Genomic DNA, 18,208 nt, shown 5'->3' with positions numbered 1-18,208 from the left:
CCCCACGATCTTCTTTGCCTCTGTCTCCTCAGGGCTGGGATTACAAGCATATACCACCATGTCTGGCCTTTCACATGGGTAGTGGGGATCAAAACTCAAGCCATGTTTGCATGGTGAGCATTGCACCAGAGGTGAATCGTCTCTCCCAGCATGTTCTTTTACTACTATAGTGTGGCTTCACTGACATGACTGGGAGCATGGTCTTGCTGGGCAGCACCATTCTATCTCCCACCCCAGGATTTGGAAGAGCTGGCTCTTTCCTCATCATTTAAGATGTCAGTGTCACCTTCTCAGATATGATATAAGCATAGTATTAAACTGTATGTTACTGTGCCACAACCAAAGAGAATCTGATGTTTCTAGGTAACATGCAGAAAGTTGCATATTTAATAAGCTCAACAGATAATCTGTTACAGGCTGAAGATACTGACAGTGGTGAATGAGAATGAACCCTATAGGCTCAGAGACTTAAATGTGTGGTTCCTAGTTGGTGGACTGTTTAGGAAGGGCTAGGAGATTCTGCCTTGTTAGAGGAGGTGTGCCTCCAGGGCTGGGCTTTGAGGTTTCAAGAGTTCATGCCAGGCCCAGTCTCCTTCTCCCCCTCTCTCAGCTCTCACCTACTGCTCCAGTGCTGTGGATGCCTAAGGCCACCTGTTTTCTACCACAATGAATGTAGACTCATCCTCTGAAACTGTAAGCCAGCTTCCATTTCAATGCTTTCTCTTATAACTTGCCTTGGTCATGGTGTCTCTTCACAGCAATAGAATGGCTAAGCCCCCACTATGTGTAAAGTAAAAGAAAAGGCAAACAAAACCCAACTGTAACAGGCTCTTTTGGTAGCACGAAGGGTCATTTGAGAGACCTCTTCAGTATCTGATTGTGACTGGCCGTGTGGAACTTATCTATACATGTGATAAGGTTACAAAAAGCTAAACAACTGGCAAAATATGACAACTAGGATGGTGCACATATGTCCATGCTTTGACCTGTGGGCCAACACAAAATCATAAACTTAAACATTGTGAGACTGTTTTCAGAAGTTTTGTTTTGTAACTGGCTTACACAGTTCTAGGGTAGACTTTAAAGATGATCATGTCACAACTCTCCTAGCAATATATTTGCCAAGATTTCCTTGGATAGGACTTCTTGTCTACCTTCCCTCTCTCTGAATCTACAGCTTGCAATTAAAGCTTCAATTTAAAATTATCTTTAAATATTAAAAATTACTGCAAAAGCTATGAAGTCAAAATTATAGTCATCATGTTGTTACCAATGACCTCTTCTGATAGAGTTGTGTAATTCTCTCTTACTGTCTTCCCCATAATTTTTGGCCATGTTTTTTGGATACAAATACTTGCATAGTTCCCTAGAAACAATGTTTTCTAATTCCTAGCCTCTTCCTGTTATAGCATCTTCTTTTCCTACGACATCCTTGGGACAACAGTGGTTATCCTTTAAGGATGAGGTCAATCTCAAATGTAGCCAGTGGACTCTAGGAATATTCAGCCCCTCTTCTTTCTGGGCATCTCCACAGAAGCAGCCAAATAGTATCACCTTAGTTCTGCTTTTCTTACCAATTCGAGTTACTAAAAGGCATACTCATTCCACACACACATAATCAAATGCAGTATCTGACCCTAAAAACTCACAACAAATATTTACTGAATTCAGACAAACAATACACAGATGAGAGCTCCTCACACTCCCTCTGTCTTTTCATGGAATCAGATGATCTGTTCAATAAATAATATAAACACACTGATCTGAAGTGTCAAGTTATAAGAAGCCTATATTTGTTTGGACTTCCCTCCCCCAAGTGTCCCAGATCTATGCCCCACTTCCTTACTCATTCAACTTTGTGTTTTTGTTTTGTTTTACTTTGCTTTTACTCCATCCAGTGTCTTTTTTGCTGCCAGTACAGCTGTTATGTAGCCATCCACTGAAGCATGTGTGACTTATCAAGAACCACCCCTCTCTCAGCAGCTATCAATCAGTTACCTATAGCTCCATTGCTAAGAGTAGGAGCTCATGTCTACCTCACCTTTCCAGGCTGGAGTTTTGTCTGGCTTGAGCTTGTGCATGCTGGGCTTGTGGTCACAACTGCTGTGGATTCATATGTATAAAGGCCCTACTATGTTTGAAAACCACTGTTTCCTTGTTGTCATCCACCAGCCCTGGCTCTTACAATCTTTCACAATGATCTCTTAGAAATAAGGGTGTGATATAAGTCTCATTTAGGGCAGACCATTTCACGGTCTCTAATTCTTCTCAGTTTGATCAGTCCATACTCCATGGCTCCTTACACTTCTGTTCCCAAGGTTAATTATTAATTGTGTTTGACCAGTGAGTGGGAAGAACTAAACTGAAGTTCTTCAGCTGTGGAGAAGAGGGTACTAAGAGAAAGATGTCTAGCTGTGTTTATACTTATCTGAACTTGAAAGGGGAAGCAGCAGATGGTTATCTGCTAGCAATCTGTTTATAAAAGTGAGATGGCTTCTGGCCAATGACATGTTAAAAGGAAGGATGAAACACTGAAGCTCAACTTATTAACAAAGTGGGTAGTCTTTGAACAGACTTGGACAACCTATGTGTTAGACATAAACCCAAATCCACCTCCGGCTCAGCACCCGAGACACTATAGTACTGGCTTAAGCAAGTCAGGGAACGATGTAAGTATCTTGTCCAAAGACTGCAGGTAGCAGTCCACACAGCCTTATGGTCTTCTTAATACACAGTACCCATACTCACACATATACTGGCTCCTGCTTACATCGCTATCGGTCCTGGTCCTGGTATAATGGTTGATGCTTCTTGAACGTATTGCGTATTTGGGAAACACTATTCTAAGAGTTTTAGCTCTCCAATGCTAAACATATCAGTGGCATAATACTGAAAAGTTACACTCATGAAAATGATCATCAACCTCAATGAGAGTACTCTTTAATTACAGGACAACAGTAAAGCTCGTAAGGTCACAGTGATGAATCCAAGTTGTCTGAGAGTCTCATCTTAACTTAAAAGATCAAATTTTGCGACATGTAAGGAGTATGAAGAATGTTCGTGTCTGAGCACATGCAGCCTGCTGGTCATTTTAGTAAACATGTTTCACGATGGGCAGGCTGCACAGTAGCTCTCAACTGAAACACAGGGCTTTTCTTCCAGTTTGATCAGCTTGCAGTAAAATGCAAAGGGGCTTTGCAAGTTCTTCCTACCTTCTTTACCACAAAACATACTTAGGATTAACAATAAGTGAAACCAGCAGTAACCATAACTAACTGCATGCCTTGGCAGTAGAGAATGAAAGGAAGGCCGCAAGCCTGTGGTTCTATTTACCAACTGCTGCCTTTGTGTCTCCAGTGAGAATGCAGTGGTGAGAAAGGCAAGCCGCGCCTTAACATTACCTCAGTGCTTAAAGGGGTCTTAGAAATAAAACTTGAGAACTGATACTTAACACAAAGTAGATCTCCCCAAAGTGTTGCCTGTGCAAATTCCCTTGCCCGATTATATCCTTCAAAATGTTTAAAGAGGACAAATAAGTCTCTGTGAAAAAACATTAGGAACAGCTTAGCCTGTAATTTTCTGTAACACTGAGCCCTGCAATTACAGCCCCCATAAAGAAGCTGAATTCTTTGTCTGCCTCCCTATTACTTCACTCTACGGAAAAAATGTCAACATTGGCTCAGTTATAATTCCATATGAAGAAATTTGGGGTTTTCTTATTACCAATACACTTCTTTAAAACTAAGTTTGAAATCAAGTGAGGTGAAATCGGTAAATATGTTAAAAAAAAAAAAAAAGTAAGGCATAGTAACTTAGAAAACGGTCACGTGATTTGTTCAGTTCAGAGTCCTGCAGAGCAACACCATTTCTATTTTTCCTTGTTGGGTTTTGAGGGTTTTCTTTCATTCTTTGTTTTGCTGTCAAGCTTATGCTGGATTTCAACTTCTGGACTCAGACAAGCCTCCTGCCTTAGTCTCCAGTGTAGCCAGGACTCCAAATGCACACAACCATGGCTGACCAATTTTTATTTTTAAACAGATCAATATATTTATCTTTGCTTACAAGCACTATGATATATTTGTAGGCATTATCCTGTAGGCTATTCAATCTCCTAAAAGTTGTATGATTGGAAGGTCTCCATGAATGGGAGAAAGTATCTACTCTGTAGATATTAAAAAGTATAATTTTTTTATTGCTATTGAGATCTCACTATATGGGATGCATGAATTTAAGGAGCAGTCCACAGATGCTTTGCAAAAACAGACTTCTGAACCAGTGGTTGCTTTCTGGACAGAACATTATGTATAATAATTCTGCTGGGAATGGGCTATACTGATAAGGTCATTTTGTAAAAATTAGTGAGATGGCAGCCCATGCTCGTGCTCTTGAACCCTGGTGTCTGTTTTGACCACAGAAGAACTGCAGTGCAGAGCACCCCAACCTAAGTAATTCACAACAAAAAATTAACAAAACTGAAACTGATCTACTAGGTAGAACTGGAGGTAGCTTCTTAGTTATGCCTAGGCTCTTTTAGACTTTATGGCTCCTACTTAGTTCAATAAATAGTTTAGCACATGAATTATTTAGTGTAAGCTGGCTTGTTACCTAAGCTCCCCTGTACATTGGCTCCCACTAAGTCAAAGATATCAAATACTTCTGCACAGATAGGAGAGCGAATTGGGCTATTTCCAAACTGCCAGTTTTGCAGTTCTAGGCACAGGAGCTTCAGTGACTAAAGCCTCTAATTTATTAACTCTAAAAATGTCTAAATCCTGAATTACAGAGACCTTAATCTTCTTTAGTAATTGTTGGCCTTCAACACTTGTGGGTTTGAAACTGATGAAGGCAACTTTAACGGTTCCTGGATATTCACAGTCAAAAATGTCTTCTTATAAAGTACCGCCACTTGTGTAGAGGAGAAAACATACCCAGTCTACAGTATTGCCACAGAGCTCCTCTTCTGCATCTGTCCTGTGCCTTATCTGTCTTCCTGGGATTCCTCAGTTCTTAGGCATTATACAATTCACAACCAACTCTAGCAAGTGTGGTGCTTTGAATGTGAGGTTTCCCTGCTCAGCTCATGTGCTATCCACTTGGTGCTGTACACTCCGATGGTGTGGTTTGGGAAGGGTGGGAAGAGGTGATCCTGGATGTGGGAAGTGGGTCACTAGGACAAGACCTGACGGCTTCAGAGTATGACCCCACTTCCTGGTCTCTTTGCTTTCCGAATGTGGATGCACTATCATCAGCCAGCCTACTCCTCCTGCTACCACATGCTTCCAGGCACCTGTCATGACTTCTCTGCCTTGTCTTCCCTGCCTCTCTCAGAAACTGTGGACCAAAATAAGCCCTTTCTCCTTTAAGTCGCTTTTGTTGGAATGTTTTATCACAGCCACAAGAAATGAAATCAAGACAATGAGAAAAAAATTATAGGAACTTGACACTTGTAACTTCATGAATTTCCTACTCTGTCCAATGGGGTCTCAGACTGTATCAACTTCAACTGAAGTTGACAACTACTTCTCAATAATAACCACCCCCACTGCAGCTCAGGCACTTAAGTCTTGATAGGCCCCTGTTTTTCGTACCAGGTGATACCATTAGAGATTATAACGTTTCACTGAAGAGATGCAAACATTTTGCAAACTCCACACTGTGATTAGTTTTCTTCATTTCAGCTGCTGTTACTCTCTGGTAGAAGAAGTGGACCCCAGAGAAGAGTGAAGCCACCAGGTGAATATGAACCATATTCTCACATTTCATAGACTATATTACATAGGGAAAGTATGATGTACAAAATTAATGAGGTACTAAAATATGTCTTTGAAACTAGTGTGTATGTACTTGTACTCATGTGCACTCCAGCTATACCCCACCCCCCTAAATATCCACCACCTCTCCAGACAGCACTACCAGCTGGGGACATATGTTTAATACGTAGGCCAATTGGGGACATTTCCCACCCAAAATAATAACATCACCATATGATATCTTAAGTTTTGTTTTAATGAATACATTTTATTGCTGTCAATGTTTGTTACTGATGATAATTAACTGTTACAAATTTTTAAAAATTAAGGAGAATCTAGCATTAACATCTATCAAGTTTAGAGTCACATAAACTGAAAGACAGCAAATATCTCAGAATGCAAACTGTGTGTCTTTGGATTCTTAAATTTCTTTTCTGTGAATGATCAAAACATTGCCTGCCTAAATCTCTAACACGAATTGCACTATATTGCATAACTATTCTGTGCACAATTCCAGCACAGTTGCAAATGTTTTTATTGAAATGTTGTCATTTGAATAAATTGTGTTTTCTTTTCCACAGTATTTAATGTTTTCAATTAAGAAATATTGCTTTTGACTAACAGGTGAGCAAATAAATGTAAAATAAAGGATGTACTTGTTAAATGAATATGACACGTAAGCAATGGAATAATGAAAATTAAGAAAATCTGGAGCAAAACAAAGTTAAAGTGTCTTACCAAGAAGTCTGAAAACTCAGAAGCTACAAGGCCATGCTTTAAGCACTGAATACAACGTATTGATTACGGCAGTGCTTGTACTTCTGCTCAAGACACCATGCTTATAAAGAGAATGAATGGAGTCTGCTTCTTAGATATTAAATTTATACTATAATAAAATCTTTGTAGCCAAGTCTAGATTTATTCCATATTGTTACTGGCATTAAACATTTTTGTAATTGTCTAAAAGCAAAAAGGAAAAGGGGGCATGGGATAGGGGTTTTCTAGGGAGGGGAACTGGAGAAAGGGGATGGCATCTGAAATGTAAATAAAATATCCAATAAAATAAATAAATAAATAACATTTTGTGTCATTTACTGGATGAATTTTATTTTTTCATTAAAACTATCTTATACAATCTATTTTGATCATATTCTTCTCCCCTCACCCAACTTCTTCCATATCTTCCTAACCTCCCTACTTACTTAACCTCAGGTTGTTTCTGTCTCTCAAAAAAAGAAAGAGAATCGAAACAAAGACTTCAATAAGATAAAGCAAAACAAAACAGAAAGCACACAAACAAATCGTGGCGTATATTTTTATGTTGGCCAAGCATGGAGCTTGAGAAAACCAATTTCCCCCTACTCACATGTATCAGTGACAGATAGCTTCTTGTGTCCACTACCCCTTCTCAGTGCTGGTAGTTTGTCTGGTTTGGACCTGGGCAGGACTTGTGTGTTCTGTCACAGTCTGTGTGATTTTATATGTATACCAATCATGTTGTGTTTGGAAGGTGATGTTTGTTTGGAGGCACCCATCACCTCTGTTCTTAAAAGCTTCCCTTCTCTTTCTCATAGATCTCTGAGCCTTGAGGGGAAGGATGTCTCATTGAGAACTCAGTGTTCCACAGTCTCTCACTTACTGCACATTGTCCAGTTGTGAACTCTGTTTTAATTACCCTCTGCTGATCTATGGGCATAACAATTCTAACTCAAGTCAGAATGGCCAAGATCAAGAAACAAAGATAGTACATTCATGCAGTGATTCGGAGAAAGAAGAACTCTTATTCATTGCTGGTGGGGGTGCAAACTGGTGAAGCCACAATGCAAATCAATATGAAGGTTCCTCAAAAATCTGGAAATGGATAATTATAAATGATGTTTTTAGGCTACAAATAATTATCCATCCAATACATATTTCCTCAGCAACTATTATCTTGTCAAGGAATACAAAGAATATCCAAGATGTGTCCTCTGACAGCATACAACGGTAATACAGGTTGTAAGTTAGTAGGCAATTTAAAGACTCTCACAGGGAAACAACCAAGTGAAGTGAAGGCCCGTGTATGACATGAAATGAAGCCCCCTAACACCACACACACACACACACACACACGCACACACACACGCACACACACACACACAGAGACCCCTCAGGTGATTTATCGGAGAGATACAGGCTAAATCCCATTCACTTTATATTAAGGATATAGAAGTGATAGGAAGCATGGGTTTAGCCGAAAGCTAATAGTTATTTAAACTTGCCACATTTATATTTGATGAGTAGATTATCTCTAATGGGCCAAAGAGAACCAGGTGAGAAGGCAGAAGCAGGTAGTCACTAATCTGGCTTTAGCAGTGCTCTTCTCAGAAGAAAGAGAATAATTGTAAGAGACTTATTTTTGCAACACAGAACAGAAGATTTTTGGTTACTGAAGGTATTTCTAGATAATGGAGCCTTCTTTAAAAAGTAGACCAAAGACTAACTGGCAAGGCAGGAAACCTGAGCTTGTTTCCCTGTTAATTCCACCGTCCTCTCAAGAGTGTTTAGGACTCCTAGCTCTGCTACTGTTCACTCTGGCTTTGGGCAGATCATCTGTTCTCTACTCTGCTGGTTAGTGCATGCATCGCTGTGTCACCAGCTAAGGCCCTACTGTACACTGCTGTTCCTTCTACCTGTAACTCCAAACAAGGAACATAAGCAGTACCACATCTGTTTTGTACCTTGCAGTACAACAAGATGTCTGCTACACAATGAATAGTGTATGCTACTGAGTTGAGAGAACTACAGCCAATGTTTTCTTTGGGGCAATGAAAGAAGAGGCAGAAATATCAAATGTAATTTCATTTGCAATCATTCATGCGACAGACTAATGTCTGTCTGATGTCACATGGTGTCATCGTGATGTTACCTGATGTGTAATTGTACAGCTTTTCTCTGTAGAGACACTGGATGTGAATAGGGCCATTCTACAAAACAAATCTCAATGTAGTTATCTTTTTAAAGGTCCTTTATCCAACTATAAGATAACAGGAGTTGGATCTTCAACAAAGGGATACAGTTTGGTCATAAAATCAACCATCACGTGCCTACTTATATGTGCAATAGGCAAATTTCAGCACCATTCATAAAGCATCGTTAGAAATTAAAAGCTGAAATAAATCTAAACCACCTCAAGCATGTGCATATATATGTAAATGACTCTGTGTACCATATGATGAACACAGGAAGAAGTTAAATGACACAACCCAAATCCAGAATCTAGAAAAATTGAAAAGATAAAAGAGTTGGGATTTTTTTTTTTTCTCAATGAATACATTTTTTCAAGGGAAGAGAAACTTGAGATATACCTATTGGTCAAGGGATATGGACAGGAAGAATACATTTTTACAGTTATTATATAGTCCCATGAATACAGTTAACAATAGTGTATTGTGTGAATGTTCACATACATAGTATTTATAACTACACATTCTGCATGTCATCTACAATATGCACAATTATCACTTTATCACTTTGAATTCCACAAAGATTTGTAATTATTATATTTAAATTTATAATACACCAATAAAAAGAAAATTGAGAGATGGAAGAAAAGAGAGCCATCAAATTCAGTGTCTAGACTTGTTGTAACCTTTAGTCAAACAAATACATTCTAAAATAGATATTTACACATAACTGGAGAATATCATACATAAACTATACAGTGGATGGTAATAAAAACTGTTAATCTTGTTGAGTATAACATACCACATTGTCACTATGAACTTTAAAGATCCTCAGACTGGAGGTGAATATTAAAGTATTTTTCAGACCAAAGTAAATAATGTAGAAGCAAATTATATACAGTAGAAAAGAAGAAACAGAAGGGTAATAACTATTAAAGATGGCTGATAGATACAGAACTCATAACAACCTTTTTAATGTGAGATTTAAATTTTATACAAGAGGTTTAAAATCAAACTTGATAAATAGAATATTTAGATGAGACATTTTCTCAACTCCCACTTGAAAACTAGATCAGCACAGACTTCTTTATAATCCCTCTTAGTCTGTTGATTACTTTTTTATCCCTAATCGACTGTTCAAATGAGAATGTTCCCTTTCTGTTCTGGATTCACTTAGGAGTCTCAGCATCATGTGTACCCAAGGCTGCAACTCTTGAAGGCATCAACATTAAAATGCAAGTCCTTAGACAACTCCACGCCCACATCTAGGTAGTTTTAATGTCATATATCTATGTCCTATAAGCCATCTCCTCTATTCCTTGATTTTAGCTCCTAGGGATCTCTCCTCCTTTATTCTAAATTAATCTGTGCATCTTGATGGTATTTAATAGTAGCTTACTCATTCATATCATAATATCTGGAAGTTTCTATTTCTGTTAAGCACTGTGAGAAAAACTAATTTCAATGACAGATGAAGTCACTCAGAATCATAACCACCATTCTCAGAGTTTGGCCTGAAAACTTCAGTAAAAGGATTTTCAGTGTCCTGGGGGGAAAGGGCAGAAATAAGGAGTAGAGATCCAGGTGGACAGAAGTCAGAGTTTCCTCATTAGCACTTTCAAAGAGGTACGGGGGTGGGGGGAGATGCCTCTTTGCCAGATCAAAGATGATATTTCAGCCCATAAAATGTGCAAGCTTCTAAGTGCTGGGTCAGAAATTATGGCTGTAGCCATCAAAGCTTTGTGTTATGAAATCTGAAGCATTTTAATTCTCCACACTGAACATATAAAGTGTCCTTTATGCTCACGGGAGCAAATACAAAGTGTAGAGCAGAGACTGAAGGAAAGGCCATCCAGAGCTTGACCTACCTGGGGATCCATCCCATATACAGACACCAAATGCAGACACTATTGTGGATGCCAAGAAGTGCTTGCTGACAGGAGCCTGATATAGCTGTCTCCTGAGAGGCTGTGCCAGAGCCTGACATACAGAGGCAGATGCTCGCAGCCAACCATTGGACTAAGCAAGGAGTCTCCAATGGAGGACCTAGAGAAAGGACTGAAGGAGCTGAAAGGGTTTGCAACCCCATAGGAAGAACAACAATATCAACCAACTAGACACCCTCCAGAGTTCTCAGGGATTAAACCACCAACCATGGACGGACCCATGGCTCCAGCTGCATACGTAGCAGAGGATGGCCTTGTCGGGCATCAATGGGAGGGGAGGCCCTAGGTCCTGGGAAGGCTCAATGCCCCAGTGTGGGGGAACACCCTCATAGAAGCAGGGGAAGGGGGATGGGAGAGGGGTTCCTAGAAGGGAAACCAGGAAAGGGTGTAACATTTCAATTGTAAATAAATAAAATGTCCAAAAAAAAAAAAAAAAAAAAAAAAAAGATGCAAAAAGGATTGCATTCTTTTGCTGTTCCAGAGACTTCCTAGTTCTCTGCTGACCAGGTAGGAGCTGCCCTTGCTTGGCTGCCACCTGCTCTGCAGCCCAGCCATTTACCCTTTTGTCTGTTCTTCCACTCCACCTCTGCTTTGTGTTGCAACTCCAGGCCCCTGGAAAGCTTATACTCTGGAATGCTATCATAGCCTCCAAGGACAAAACCAAAGTTATCCTGGCCCAAATCTGCTCAAATGCCCTTTCTTTCAGGGAACAAATATTCCTAAACTGACATGTGACTTTCTCTTAGTTTCTTCAAATGCCTTTTCTGGTTTTTTTTCTAAATACTGACCACATTCCTAACTGCTGCTTCCATGCTCGCTCTTTCTGCAGAAGTGCAGACTCCCCAGTGGTTTCACCTTTTGGTATCTGAAGGGAAGTAATTTCAGGTTCCCCAGCAGGCACCAAAACACTAAGATGCTCAATTCACAGAGCATGCCATCACATATATGTGTAATCTACACATATTCTCTTTTATGTGATAAATTATAGGTTCCCTATAATAATGAAACAATATAAATGTCATGTGAACAACTGTTAAATTACATAGCTTTAGTAAATAACAATGAGAAAAAGTTTGCACCAGTTCAGAATAGACACTTTCTCCCAAATACTCTAAATGAATCTAAAGGGATGGAACTCACAGAAACAGGGAGCTGGCTGTCCTATATGACAGCTGGCAAGTATATTTGATGAATGAATCAGCAAGCAAGCACATGCAGGACAAAACCAAAGTCATCCTGGTCTTAGTCTGCTCAGAGCAGTTTATTACCATCATTTGTTGGCATCACCGGAATAAAGTTAACAAATGTCACCAAAAGTTAGCAAATGTCACCAAAAGAAGCTGATCTCATTTGCTTCAAAAACATGCTCCGGAGACTGTTTCTAGAGACACCAGTATAGCACAAGTCGGGTTTCATGACGTTCTGTTTTGATGACTATGTGCCACTGAATGTATTAAAGCTGTTTACAATTCTGTTAATCTCCATTAAAAAAATACACTATTTTTCCTCTTTTCAATTAGCAATGCCAGAAAGTGGTATGTCTTCCATATGTTTTAAACTAAAGTCTCAAATATAAAACATGAAGAGGTTAATATTACTGTTAAAAACTAGCTATTGTTTTCAGTCTAGTTCTTATTAAGTAGCACGATCTTTAGTCAACACATTCTCATGAGGGCTGAAAGGAGGACTCAAAGAGCATGCTGTGCTCTTGTGAAATCAAATTGATTTATTTGCAAAACAAAAATATTTTTCAAAGTAATTATCTTTTAATTACATAAAATCTTAAAATAATACCCAAATGTCTAGCTTACAAAAGTAATGAAGAAGTTAAAGGTTCTACATTTTGTGGAAACCTGAGCACTAATGATACAGAACATAGTAGTCATTGGAGAAGCCATGACCAACCAAGCTATGAAATCAGTGCCATATCCTTTTGAGATAATCTTTCTTTGTCCTGCAGCATTTCCAAGGATGTCTTTTCATTTGCTCGATTTCTTTGACTTTGATAGGTACTTAAGTTCAGTGAGAAGGAAATCTGCCCAGACTTGGTATCAGACAACATGTGTGAAAAAAAATCAGTCACTTCCTACCCACCTGCCTAGCTCTTTTGTCTAGGAGGTGCCTGATACAGAAAACAGCCAGACCATTTTTACTGCATCTAACAGGTCATCTAGAACTGTCTCTCTGATGTCTGCTCTGTTATCCACAAGAGACATCTTGTACCCTTTTGTTGCCTACCCTTTTCCACCTGAGAAGAACTGATACAATTTAAAACAAAAATAAACAAACAAAAAGCCCAAATTACAACCAGCTTCATATTATCTCCAGGGCTCTGCCTGTACCTGGTCTCCTAATAGTCTGTGTCACCCACACAAAGCCCACTGCTGCCTGGTTGCCTCCTGGAACTTTCTGGGAGCATAAGAGATTAATAATAATTGAGCAGTTCCCACATTACGAAGCAGTAGCCGAGAGGCCGAAGGAAGGCTATTTGTCCAGTTTACAGAGTGGAAGATGACCAGTCATGTAGGGAGAACTTCACCGGGGATAGAATGGAGCTTTTTGGTCTGTATTTATCAGCACCCCATACCATGCAGCAGAAGCTAATACAGGGCTAGCCCTCCCAACTGAAGAACCGTCTGTGTCCTACCATCACTTCCTTCTCACTCTTGTGCTTTAGAAGAGTTTTAATTCCTCAACTTACTTTGTCAAGACTGGAGAGGACTAGACCAGGCCCCTTTCTATCCCTCCACCTTATCCAGAAGGATACATCCATCCTTTTAGAGGCAGGAACACGGACTCTTAGCAGACAGCAAAGCTGCTGGCACCTGCTCTTGCCTTCCCATCTCTTAGAAGTGTAAGAAATTTCTGCTCTTTGTAAACTACCTAGTTTCCTCTGTTTTTGTCACAGCCACACAAATAGACAGTATATAATACACACAATATACTTATCATTATTTAAATCCTGAAAAAACATAAGAAAACAAATATCTCTGCTAAGAGGTATTAAATAAAGTGTTCAGGATGCCACTCTTAAGACTGAGCCCCTCTGATAGGCCCTGAGATATGAAGCATCTTGCTCTTAAGACTGAAAGTATAACGTAGAACCAGACTCTGGTCCTAAGTTATCACACAGTAAATTACAGTTTCATTGATATGAATTTCAAGCTTCTATGTGAAATACACTCTCAACCTAACACTGTTCTGGTAAGATACGTGATCTCTGTAAACAAATTCTACTTTAACTAAAAAAAAAAGAAAAAAAAAAAAAGAAAGTCAATGAGCTAAACCAGAGGTAAGCAACAGGTTACAATGCAAACTAATTCTTTTCCAAACGTTTGACACTATGTAGCTGTGCACAGGTACAGAATTTAACTACAAGTGAGCATTCTCCTTTTAATGCAGCCTTCTAGGAAGGATGTAGGCAGCTCCATTCTAAGCATGTCATTACTGAACATTTTTCATTTAGGCTGTTTTGAGGCTTGAACGTGGGAGCTCACGTGTGCCATAGGCTTGCGCTAAACTACATCCCCAAGCCTAACTTGTTTTTAAATCACCTTCATATTTATTGGGAAATCCTTTAACTATCTTGAATAGTTACAGACTATCGAAGGTAGAACTTAGTTTGGCAGTCATGCCAAACCCATTCCTCAAAACTCAGCAAAGAAAATCGTGCTCAGGCCAAGCCAGTGTCTTGATTTAACAAACTACAAAGGCAAATACTTAAGTATCACGATGCTTTAGGTTGCTTGCAAAATGACTCAAAGATTCAAACTATTTTTGAATAGCAGTGGCCCTATTCCAGCAAACTTTTAGCCTCCTTGGGTGGTCATCTCCTTGAAGGCTTAAAACATATAGCATGTGTAGGGGAGAGAAGAATGTAATGACTGCATAGTCACACTATGAAGAGGAAAACCAGCCTTTCCCCACCCAGCTCAAATGATTTCCTAACTATGACTTCACTCTCTAACTATTCCCTTTTTCCAGACAGCTTTGTACAGACAGCAGAGTGGAGGTGGTCAAAGGAAGTCTAAGTAAAGTGTCCTGTACAATTTTTGGGGAGGTGGGACAGTTTTCAAAATTCAAGTAAAAAATGCTTAGCTTTCTGCTTGTTGGTGAAAAGGCAGCATGTGACAACAAAGCACTGTCACTCAGGTCTGAGTAGCACAAATGATCACAGAGGTCTATTAAAAATGATTACTAATTCACTGCATCACTTGCCTGGAAAAAAAAATCTCTGCCTGGAATATAGACGTACTTATTAAAAAGAGTTTGAGGATTGTCCTTAAACACACTCATACATGTTCTACCTAACACTATATAGAAAGTGTGTTTCACTTTTAGAAGAAACCCCTCCTTTTGAAAACCAGAACATAAATGAGAGGAAGATGAAGCAATAAAAGATCTATTGACAAAACAATTTAAAAGCAAACCCTAGGGACACTGGTTAACTGTGGATAGCTGTGGGGAGATAAGAAAATAATCTAATATGGATGCAATTACTGTATAAGTCGATTTTCACAGAAATGACTATTGTCCTAAATGTTCAATAGTAAGCTAGCAGCCTGGCTCATGCTACATTTATTGACGCTGGGGATCTGTGCCATGATCAGCATCACTTTGGGTACCACACTTATACGGGAAAGAAAAAGATAGGCAAGACAAAGGTTTTTTGCACTATATAAAGACTTACAATGGTTTACAACAATGGAAACTATTCAGACTTTTAATGACTACTTTCAGGGATACTATTACACGAGTCTAAAAGAATTCCACTTTGTTTTAAAAGATAGATTTTTTTTTTTAAGCAAAGAGTAAAATAAAAGAGAAGCTTCTGAGTTAGAGTTTCTATTGCTGTGATGAAACACCATGACCAAAAAGCTATTCGAGGATAAAAGGGTTTATTTAATCTTACAACTTGTAGTCCATCATCCACAGAGATCAGGGCAGGAACTCAAGGCTGGAACCTGGAGGCAGGAACTGAAGCACAGGCCATGGAGGAGTGCTACTTACTAGCTTTCACCTCTTGGCTGGCTCAGTTTGTTTTCTTAGAGCATCAGGATCACCAGCCCAGTGGTGGCACCATCCACAATGCGCGGTCCCTCTCACATCAATCGATCATCAACAGAGTGTTGTTCCACTTAGGCAGAGAAAACGCACCAGGTTTGCCACAGGCCAATCCAGTAGTGGCATTTTCTCAGTTGAGGTTTCCTTTTTCCCAAGCTTGTGTCAAGTTGACATAAAACTAGCCAGCACAAAACCCACCTGGCACTCTTTTAGCACTAAATTCTGCTTGAGGCTGAGAGAGCACCGGGATCAAGCCAGGCAAAGCTGTGTCAGGCAAGTTCTAATACCAGCTTCCACAAAGCCTGCTTCGTTTTGATAGAATCAATTTTCTTCCTGGGTTCCCCAGCTGTCTGATCTATAAAATGGGATAATAAGTAACCTGCCCACACCATGCTCCTTTGAAGTTACCTAATAAACGCTCTTACGGGTGCACTTAAAACTATTAGAAGCTACAAAAATACTGAGGGTTATCTGGAAAAAGCTCAAGGCAACAGCCACATGTTACTGCTAATTACCATGCTCATAATAACTTCCACCCCCGGGGACCTTTGGCTCCAAGGGGTCCAGATGTACTTCAGAGCTCGCTCACCACCTCAGCCGGGGCAGAAAGTCTGCACGGTCCCGACTCAGGGCTGCAACAAAAGCAGCTGGCACGCCAGGACTGAAATGCACCAGACAAAAGAAAGTGGGTCGGTGCAGAGCCGGGCGCTGAAGGGGGTGTGCGCCTCCGCCCAGCAGCTTGGAGCCTGGCGGGGGAGCCGCCGAGCTCGGCCCCTGCTCCCACCCAGCCGGCTCCTCGCCACGCCCCCGGCGCCACCGCCCCACCCGGCTCTAGCCCCCCACCCCGGTCACGCCAGCCGCGCGGCCGCCCAGGCCCGGGCATCAGGTGGGAAAGTTGAGCCTCGGAGCGTCGCCCGGGGCCGGCGGGAGGCGGCGGTGCGTCCAGCCCGGGCCCCGGGGCCGCGCCAGGCCCAGATCGGTCCTTACCTGCGTCCGCGCCCCGCCCGGCTCCCAGCACTCACGGCGAGGCCGGCTCCGGAGACGGGAAGCGGCAGGAGACAAACCCCGCGGAAAGCGCTGGAGCTGCTCCCGCAGCCCGACCCCGTGGCCTGGGTTTCGGCGCCCAGCATCCGCCTGCGCGCCCGCTCCCCTTCTCCCACGAGCCGCGCGTGGGCGGCGCCGAGCCTGACCCCGCGTAGACCCGCCGGCCGCGCAGGCCCCGCTCGCTCGGCCCTGCGGGGCCGTGGGAAAGTTTCCCCCCCTCCGCTCAACCCCTTACCCGAGCAACAAAAGTCTGTGCTTGTCTCCCGGTCTTCACCTAGCTCCTCTGAAGGAGTGCGGACTCTAGCGACATACTGGGGCTGTTCCCAGCTAGAATCAGCAGGCGTCTGGGCCACCCATCCTCATCCTGACTCTAAAGGTGGAACCACCACTACCTGGGTTCAGTTTTCCCTCCTGATGTGTCTCTGTCGCTTACCTTCTTGTGACTGTTGTTCCACTCATGCGCAACTGAGATTAGCCGCTAAAGATATCTGACTCTTGGCAAATTACAACTGAGAGGCAAGTTGGTATCCAGGTGAATCCTGAGTGCTATTCAGGAAGTGAAGTGGCCCCGTGTTAGTAAATGTTGACAAGCCAGTCTATAAACTTTAGGTTCGGAGCAATTAAAACAACTGATCAAAAGATTGCGAATATGCAAAGCATATTTGATAAACTGGCTTCAGGAATACGGAATGGAAGTAGGAGGAACCCCCCCCCCCCAAAATATATCTTGCTTTCACTGCCTGAAGTGCCTCATCTTGGCTTTTCAATGATTTCTCTTTTGGGAAGTGATACAGCAACCGACAAAAACAATGTGGGGCATGATGCTCACACTTGGGAACCTGAAACTGATTAAGGAGGCCAAAAAAAGGAGGATTGTCAGGACTTAAAAACCCACCAATGACACATAGTTGAAGGGCAGCCTGGGCTTCAACATGAGATCCTGCCTCCAAAACAGAACAACAAAAAGTCTCAATGTGAAGGACACAATAAAGTTAATGGCGTCACACAGAAAAATTAAAGACCAACATACCCATGTTTCATGGGGAGTAAAAATCCTCGATGAAATACTAGCAAAGGAACCTAGCAACTAGAAAGGTATTGATGCCATGTGATGAGCCATGGTTTACCTCACAAGTCCAAGGTTGGTATGACAACAAACCAAAAAGTAATATAGAACCCCATGTTAATGAACTAAAGGACAATAACAAAAATGATACTCAACGGATGAAGGGAAAGCTGTTGTGTTACTCAAGAGTCAACAGACAGCAAAACAGCCAAGTGAAGTGTTTGTCAGCATTTATTACAGACTTCTTGGGTAGAGGGGGACCCCAGAGTTGGGGAGACCACTGACTATATGGGGCACTGGAGATTTTCGGGGGTTAGTGTGTCTTGCCCAGTGATTTCCCCTCCCTCTGTATTTCTACTGTTCTGAAGATGTCTGTGTACTCCTTCTATAGCA

General features: G+C 41.2%; 1 protein-coding gene across 4 annotated transcripts in view; it reads right to left on the bottom strand.

Moving 5' to 3' along the window:
* The window catches only part of Rnf180 (ring finger protein 180), a 172,900-nt gene extending 155,657 nt beyond the window's left edge, over positions 1–17,243 (bottom strand). Inside the window, exon 1 of one of the 4 annotated variants that reach the window (XM_076916232.1) lies at positions 17,183–17,243. The gene's annotated coding sequence lies outside the window, so the exon portion shown is untranslated. Of the gene's footprint in view, positions 1–16,692; positions 16,886–16,984; positions 17,154–17,182 lie in introns of those variants that run through there. The other 3 variants (XM_076916231.1, XM_076916233.1, XM_034523231.2) reach the window with 3 other exon arrangements.
* Between the last annotated feature and the right edge of the window lie 965 nt (positions 17,244–18,208).

Source organism: Arvicanthis niloticus, chromosome 19 (genome assembly GCF_011762505.2).
Source record: "Arvicanthis niloticus isolate mArvNil1 chromosome 19, mArvNil1.pat.X, whole genome shotgun sequence".
NCBI classification, from domain to species: Eukaryota; Metazoa; Chordata; class Mammalia; order Rodentia; family Muridae; genus Arvicanthis; species Arvicanthis niloticus.
Note: the sequence above shows the minus strand (reverse complement) of the source record. Positions and strands in the feature narration are given on the sequence as shown.